Here is an 8,582-nt window from a genome sequence, read left to right on the forward strand (position 1 = left end):
CTTCAATCAACAACATCATTAATATTCTTCAATCAACAACATCATTAATATTCTTCAATCAATTGGGTAGTGGTTTGGTTTGGTGGGTGTGTGGTTAGATTTAGTGGATGTTAGTTGGCTATGTGGGCTTCACCTATTTTTCTTTACTTATTCTTCTTTTACAACACTCCCCATTGGAGACCACATGTCCCTAGATTGGTTGCCTCATTAAAACCTTGCTTGGAGAAAAACCCAGTGAAGTAGAAAACTGATGGAAGGAAGAAAAAAGAGTACAGCAATCTGTATAGCATACTTCTAGATGCTCCCCCTGATTAATATCTCCCCCTGATGTCTTCACGACTATCTTTTGGAGTGAGAATCTTTCGGAGTGAGTGGAGGATATAGCCATTAATAATTCTCGTAGTTGAGTAAGTAAATATATTTCCAGTGAGCTATCTCTATGTAAATCATAGAAATTTTCAGAGTCCGCGTTTCTAACAAAACTTGGGCTATTTGTAAGTTCACTTGAAAGAATATGCCCGTACATGGTGTTATGCGGAGATAGCATCAAATATACCTCACATCATCCCAAAATGATGGTGATGGAGTTGAGCCCTATCTGGAAAATATGATGTCCGGTCCAATATACTTCCGGAAAATCATTAAAGTGTCCAACGGATAATCCTCATAAAAATGCTTCAATACTTTCTTAGTATAAGCAAGAATCTCGTTGGCATAATGCTCGATCCTTAAGTCGAGACAAATATTTCGCGAATTCTGCAGAAGCTTTAATGTGTTGCAATCACATTATAATCAATGTACTCACTGAGGTAATTTATGCATATTAATATTGAGTACAAATTTTGTGCTTCAAGCACATGTCCTTTAGGGACTTGTTTTATGCAATGTCAATCCTCTCAACGGATTTTGTTTAAAAGGGATTAAACTTTATGACACATTATATAGCTTTAACCCAGCTATTTATACATCTTTAGGAAATCGCTTCTGGCGATATGCTCCGTGCATTTAATAACCCTTAAAGATAATATGTTGGTCTCCGTAATTGTGTAATAAGGGGGGGCACAATTGAATCTGTAAATATGGAGAAAAACCCAACATTCCTTGTTTCTGCCAGAAACAGTGTGTCATACAAAGCAGGTATATTCCCTTTTATTCCGAACACCCAAGTATAAATTTCAGTATTAACATCTTTTGGGGTTCGTACTGTGGGTTTGTTCTTTCACGTTCATTCTCATCTATAATGGAATTACCTCATTCCATTTTGGCCAATAATATTGTCGAAATTTAATAATTGAACGTGGTTCCAATCAACACAGCCCATTGATGATTTGAGTAGCTACTCCAAAATAATAAAAAAATTGGCATTCATCAATTCATGATCCCACCATTCTCATGTGCATGTGCATGCATCAATTATAAGCATTTATTTGCCTTTGGGTACCCAAGCCACTTCATGGGACTTTTATTATGTGAGAATGTGGATTATAACCTCCATTAGAGCGTTATTTAGCAGTAGGGCGTGGATAATCTCCATTTAGGGAGTTGGAACATTTAGAACCCATATATCTGTCATGCTGAAGGCATGCCACAGATTAATACATTCATGTCAATTAATTTCTGGGACTTTAACCCATATAATTTGCTACGCATTAGGCGTGCATAATATCAATATTGACATGTCAAAGGATTGTCCTTTCGGGATTTCAATCCATATCATTTGCTACGCAACAGGCGTGCACCCATATATCTGTCATGCTGCAGGCATGCCACAGATTAATACATACATGTCAATTAATTTCTAGGACTTTAACCCATATTATGGGACTTTAACCCATATAATTTGCTACGCATTAGGCGTGCATATTATCAATATTGACATGTCAAAGGATTGTCCTTTCGGGACTTCAATCCATATCATTTGTTACGCAACAGGCGTGCATCATATTGATCACTGCTATACCCATATTCTGTTCTTATGGTACATTAATCTGTGCAGTGTATTATCAATGTATCCAACTTGCAATCTGTAAAATTTGCATTAATAATTCATGGATACATACAAGCCATTCTTTCACTACTACAAAAAGTGAAAAAGACGACCAGAAAACAACGACGGTCTAAGTGAAAACCGTCGTGGTTTATAAAAAGACGACGGTTCTAAAAACACCGTCGTGTAATACAACCTTAGACAACTAAAAAATGGAGTTTCAAATGGCTGTTCAAAAACAACGACGTACATAATTAAACAACCGACGTCTATTTGAAACAGATTTCCTCAGTGTAAAATCAATGCCAACAAAGAACGGCAGAAGTTATGAATCGACCGACGTAGAAAGTAAAGACGACGATTTCAATAAAAACTGCCGTTTTTACTCATAAAATAACACGACGAGGTTTTCGTATAAGACGCCGTATAATTACAAACAAATCCACGGCTTTAAAATACAAAATATCGCCGTATTAAATTAATTTACAACGACGGAAAATATAAATATATCGACGTCATTCTCGTATAGTTCTACTACGTTATCTTTAAATCGTACAATAAAATTTATCGTCGTATTTATTCATTTTATACGTCGTACCTTTAATTTTAACGGTCGTCTTAATAAGAATTTTTGTTAACAATTTTTTTCTTTGATTTTCTTATCCTACGTCGGTAGATCTACTTAATGACAAGAATTGAAATAACCACGACGGTTTATATAGAACACCGCCGACATAATCAGTTTTGTCTGAGATCCCAAGGGTTACGAAATCTTACCAGATGGAACTCTGTTCCACATCATAATCTTAACAGATGACACAGATTTGCAAATATTGCGTCGTGTTAGTTTACAAATTCTAGAACATTAATTTCCCTCATTTTAAATTTCCTCGGGAAAGAAAAATCTATTTATCACGCTTTGGAATTGAAAACTAAAACTGAAAGAATACGGGAAAAAAAACTCCATTTATAATTTAAAATTAAAATCCACGTCGGTTGTAGTACACTTAACGACGTTTAACAAAATAATCTACGTCGGTAATTATAAATCTACCGCCATCGTAACTTAATATAGACGACGAGAAAAGACGACGGTAGAACAGAAAACCGCCGTTGTTTCAGTTTCTTTAACATATCTTTCTGCAGGACTTGTGTAGTTCAAAGCATTGACAATGTCTTCATCATATCTCCCAGAAACTACTGATTCAATTGCTCATGCTTTAGAGGCCATCTGAAGCCATTTCTATTCTTTATCGCATTCTTGAAACCCATCTTCTTCTTCTGAAGCTCTACGGATAAAGGAAGAGGCTATCACAATAAATCCGACGGATCTTCTTAGGCAAGAAAATCAAGCAGAGGATCAGGCACATCTGATCTTCAGATTTCCCTGAGAAGCGAACTTTCCTTCGACAGCGAGTGGAGGCCAGGCTTGCATCTCTTTTGATGGAAAGCAAGGAGTATTCAGAAGCACTAAGTGTCCTATCAGGCTTGATCAAGGAAGTGAGAAGGCTAGTTGACAAGCTTCTTCTTGTGGACATATATTTGATGCGAGTAAGCTCAATTTCTCTTTGAGAAAACATCCAAATTATTATCTTTGAGACATGAGAGACTGAGAGAGGAAGAACTTGGAACCTTAAATGTAAACCGAAAATGAATGAAAGCGACAAATTTATAGAATAAATTTTTAAAACCAACGGCGGTCCTTACAAACAAACCGCCGTTTAAATTGTAAAATCAACGTCGGTATGATCGACGTATATTACAGAAATCCACGTCGGTAAATTAATAAAAACGACGTGTTAAATAATATACCATGACGCGAGTTATTACTTATGTACTTTAATTTTTGAGTTTACTACGACGGTACCTACAAACTACTGTCGTATTTATTTACCACGTCCGAAGTTAAATGTACCGTCGTATTTTGTAATTTATACGTCGTAGTTATATGTAACCGCCATATTATTTTTTTGAAATGGTTTTATATGTAAGCAACTTTTCGTCTACTTGACTTACACATTTGTTGTTTTTATATTCTTATTTTATTTAAATCTGTCATCCAAAAAAGAAACTTTACATATTGCAGAATATTAATTTCCTTCGTTTTAAATTTCCTCCGGAAAAAAAACTCTATTTATAACGCACTGTAATTGAAAAATAAACTGAAAGGTCACGGGAAAAAAAATTCTATTCATAATTTAAAAATTAAAATCCACGTCGGTTATATTAAACCTAACGACGTTAAATGAAATGATTCCACGTCGAATGAAAAATATTGCGTCGTTTTAGTTAAAAACGACGTAGTTAAATGTAACCGCCGTATTATTTTTTTGAAATGGTTTTATATGTAAGCAACTTTTCGACTTACACATGCACTGTTTCCAAACCCGATTAAAAATTTCAATCTCCCAGAGAAACCTTTTCGTCTTTTTTCCTTGTCAGAGCATTGTCAGAGTTTCTCATCGTCTTCCTCTCGTCTTCTTCGTCGTCTCTGAACTTAAACATCGATCATCTTCCTCTTGCTTTCATTGCACGCAAAAGGTAAGCTTTCATTTTCACTATTTTGGTTACTGTTTTGCATGCTCATACGTTTTTTGTTTGAAAAATCTTTTTACCTTTTTTCTGGCCAAAATCATTTTACTTCTTTCCAAGTTTGATAAAATATACAGACAAAGAGAGAAAGTTTCCAACTTTGAAGACAACTACATCAACTAAATAAGACGACGGTAGACCACGACGGTTCGTCAGTTGTTCTAGCGTCGTCTGAAAATTGACAAAGTTGTTTTTAAAATAATAGTCTTTTTTTATATGCTTGTTTAATTGCAGGTTTGATTTCGCTGAACAATGGTTTTTGTTTTTCCCTTATTTGATAAAATATAAAGAAAAAGAAACTAGGGTTGGTATCTAATATAGACGATAAAATATAAATAATAGTTTACCACGACGGTGTATTACTATTGACGTCGTTGTATTACTATTGACGTCGTATGAACATAAATACCACGACGTTATATAAATAATAGTTTACCACGACGGTGTATTACTATTGACGTCGTGTGAACATATATACCACGACGTTATATAAATAATGGTTTTAAACATTTATTACGTCTGAGATTATTTCATTGCGTCGTCTAAAATCATATCATACGTCGTATTTTTTTAATACGTCGTTGTGTCTTAATGTTTTCTGAAATATTTCACTGCAGTTTGTCTGTTAAAATGGTTTCTCAACAACAAACTAAGGATTCTGGCTCCAAGAAGCTTGGAATGGTAGCTCCTCAAGATAAGTCTTCGAAGGAGATGAAGTCTTCGAAGAAGATGAAGTTTGCTTCATCATCTGCTGAGACAGAACAAACCAGCCAGACAACAATCTCAGATGATTCAAAGACTGGTCGAGGTATGAGCACAATGCCTCGTGTTGTGAAGAGAAAGCTTCAGAAACTGAGGCCAATTGTTGAGTACAATAAAAGGGGGAAAGGTGTTGGCCAAGCACATATTGAGATGCAGTCGTATATTGGTGTGTTGGCACGCTCCAGGATCCCACTTGTGGACAAGAAATGGTCCCAAATCCCCAAGGATATAAAGGAGCAGATTTGGGAAGCAGTTGACATGGCTTTTGTCGTAGGCCAAGGGGGCAAGACCTCTGTTTTAGCTTCTGCTTCCAAGAAATGGAAGGATTTCAAGTCTACACTAACGAGGCATTATATCCTTCCATACACCAATGACAGGGAGAAATTAAGCCAACCCCCTGAAACATATAAATTCATAGAGAAAGCACAATGGGATGCCTTTGTAGCTTCAAGGCTATCCAAAGATTTTGAGTCTGTGCATTCTCAACATGCACAGATTAGGGAGAAACTCGAGTACAATCATCGATTGTCTCGAAAAGGATATGCTGGATTGGAGGATCAATTGGAGGAAACCATGCCTGGGGTAGAAATTGATCGATCTACCTTATGGAAGAGAGCTAGACAGGACAAACATGGTAACATCCCTGATCCAAAGGTGGCAGAGAAAGCAAAATTAATTGTAAGCCTACTATCACTCTGTTTTAAATTTTTATTAAACTGTGAATTATTCTTATTACGTCGTATGTTATATTTTTCGTCGTGTGAATGATATTACCACGTCGAAAAGTTTTTAAAAACGTCGTTAAAGGTCTAAATAGGAATCACTACTATGTTTTCTGTAATTACAGCATAAGACGTCGGTGGTTCATTTTCGCGTCGTGTGAAGGATATTACCACGTCGAAAATTTTTTAAAAACGTCGTTAACGGTCTAAATAGGAATCACTACTCTGTTATCTTTAATTATAGCATAAGACGTCGGTTGTTTATTCATTTCGTCGTTTTAAATAAATAACCACGTCGGTATAACTACCGTCGTGATAAGTTATAATAACGTCGGTTTATACGTTATTGCGTCGTGTGAAATTATATAATACGTCGTTTGTACATAAATAACCGTCGTGTGTTTTTTTGTTTATCTTTTTTTAGGATGAATTGCAGAAACAAGTCTCGGAAGGCAAAGTCAGAGTAGATGGCAGCAATGATGTGCTGACCATGGCTTTGGGCCCCGAGCATCCAGGCAGACTGAGGGGAGTTGGTGCTGGTGTTTCCCCAAGGCAATATTTCAATTTGCCCAAACCACAGAGGGTGAGCTTTGACGACCGTTTGAAGGACAGTTTAAGAGTTCTCCTTCAAGAAGAGACTAAAAAGATGGAGGCTAAGGCAAGGGAAGAGGCCTTAAGGATGGAGGCTAGGACAAAACAATTGGTAGAGGCTGAGAGGGAGCATTTCCTGAGTCAGCTTTCCCAATTAATTCCCAATTTTGATCCAAGCATGCTTAAACCAAGAATTAGCCAAAGCCCCAAAAATCCAATGTCTGACAAAGCTAGCTGCTCTGGAGGTGATGTGAGATCCCTACATTTGGAGGATGATACTGCCAAAATGGGGAAACATCAGCCAGATGAAGAGAAGGAAGAAGAAAAAAGAGATGAAGAGAAGGAAGAAGAAAAGGAGAAAGAAGATGAAGAAAAGCATGACGACAAGGTATGTTCACATAACTTTGCCTTTTTTATTTGTTTTTCAAAATTTCAGACGTCGATATTTTTATTTAATCCGTCGTTTGTTTAAAACTTAGACGGCGGAATTTTTTTAAGACGTAATAAAATATTTAAACGACGGTTTTTGCACCGTCGTTTAAATGGTTTCAGACGACGCTTTATTCATAAAACCGTCGTCTTTATTGAATTACCACGACAGTTTTTTCACCGTCGTTTAAATACTTTTAAGACGACGTTTTATTACTTAAACCGTCGTCTTTATTGAATTACCACGTCATTTTTTTTATTTCTTTAAACAGGTTATTGAAGTTGGTGCTTATTCAAATATGGAGGCGCCATCTTCTTTAAAAACCCTTTGTCGTTTTGTGGAAACGACACTCCTGCCTGAGGATAAGACACTCCAATTTACAATTGATAAGGAGGTGTTTGGTGGTGAGCGCGATACCTTCCTCCTGCCTGAAGATATTACACAATTTGCAGGCATGGAAGAAATTGGAGCTACTGTATTGGCTGTATATATGAGGTTTGTACTTCTAAAATAATACCTCGTTGGTTTATATATTGCGTCGTCTTAACTAACTAACCACGTCGTCTTAACTAACTACCGTCGTGATAAATATATTATAACGTCCTCATCTATTTCAGTACGTCGTGTGAAATATTATAATACGTCGTTTTTTTATACATAACCGTCGTGTTTGTTTGTGCTGACTTGTTTATATTATTTTATGTATTTAGGTACTTACACGATGTTTTGAAACAAGCCAATATGTGCAGCATGGTTGGCTTTATTGACCCTGCTACAGTTAGTGCCAACTCTGGCACAATAACTGAAAGATCACGACTGGTAGCAGCTCGACTTCAGAAGACAGACGGTGAACAGCTTTTCATGATGCCTTACAATCCAGGGTTAGTCTCCTTAGGATTTTGTTTTTATGATTTTCAATAAATGACAGCTTATAAACTAACCACGTCGGTGTTTTATTTTATTTAGTCGTTTGAAACTACTAACCACGTCGGTATTTATTTGTCGTCGTGATAAATATATAATGTCGTCGTTATCTACTTTATTTCGTCGTGTGAAATACTATAATACGTCGTTTTTGTAAATAACCGTCGTTTTTATATTAATTTTGTGCAGCCGTCATTGGATCCTGCTGATTGTAAGAGCAAAGAAGGAGACCGTCTATTTTCTGGATCCTCTGCCAGGTCATCGTGTGGTCGACGAAGAGGCGAAAAACATCGTGAACAGTGCTTTAAAAATATATAATACCCACATAGGCCGAGCAGGACGTAAAAATGTAATTTGGAAAACTCTCTCAGGCACACCAAAGCAACCCAGCAATGTCGAATGCGGGTATTTATGTGATGCGCTTCATGAGGGACATCATCATGGATCCTTCCTTGGGGTTTGAGAATAAGGTAAGAAGAAATTACCTTCATACATTTCACGTCGTTTTTGTATAATCAACGACGTCATGTAAAATTACGTCGTTGAATGGATATACTACGTCGGTTATGAAAAA

Source organism: Prunus persica, chromosome G6 (assembly GCF_000346465.2).
Source record: "Prunus persica cultivar Lovell chromosome G6, Prunus_persica_NCBIv2, whole genome shotgun sequence".
NCBI lineage: Eukaryota > Viridiplantae > Streptophyta > Magnoliopsida > Rosales > Rosaceae > Prunus > Prunus persica.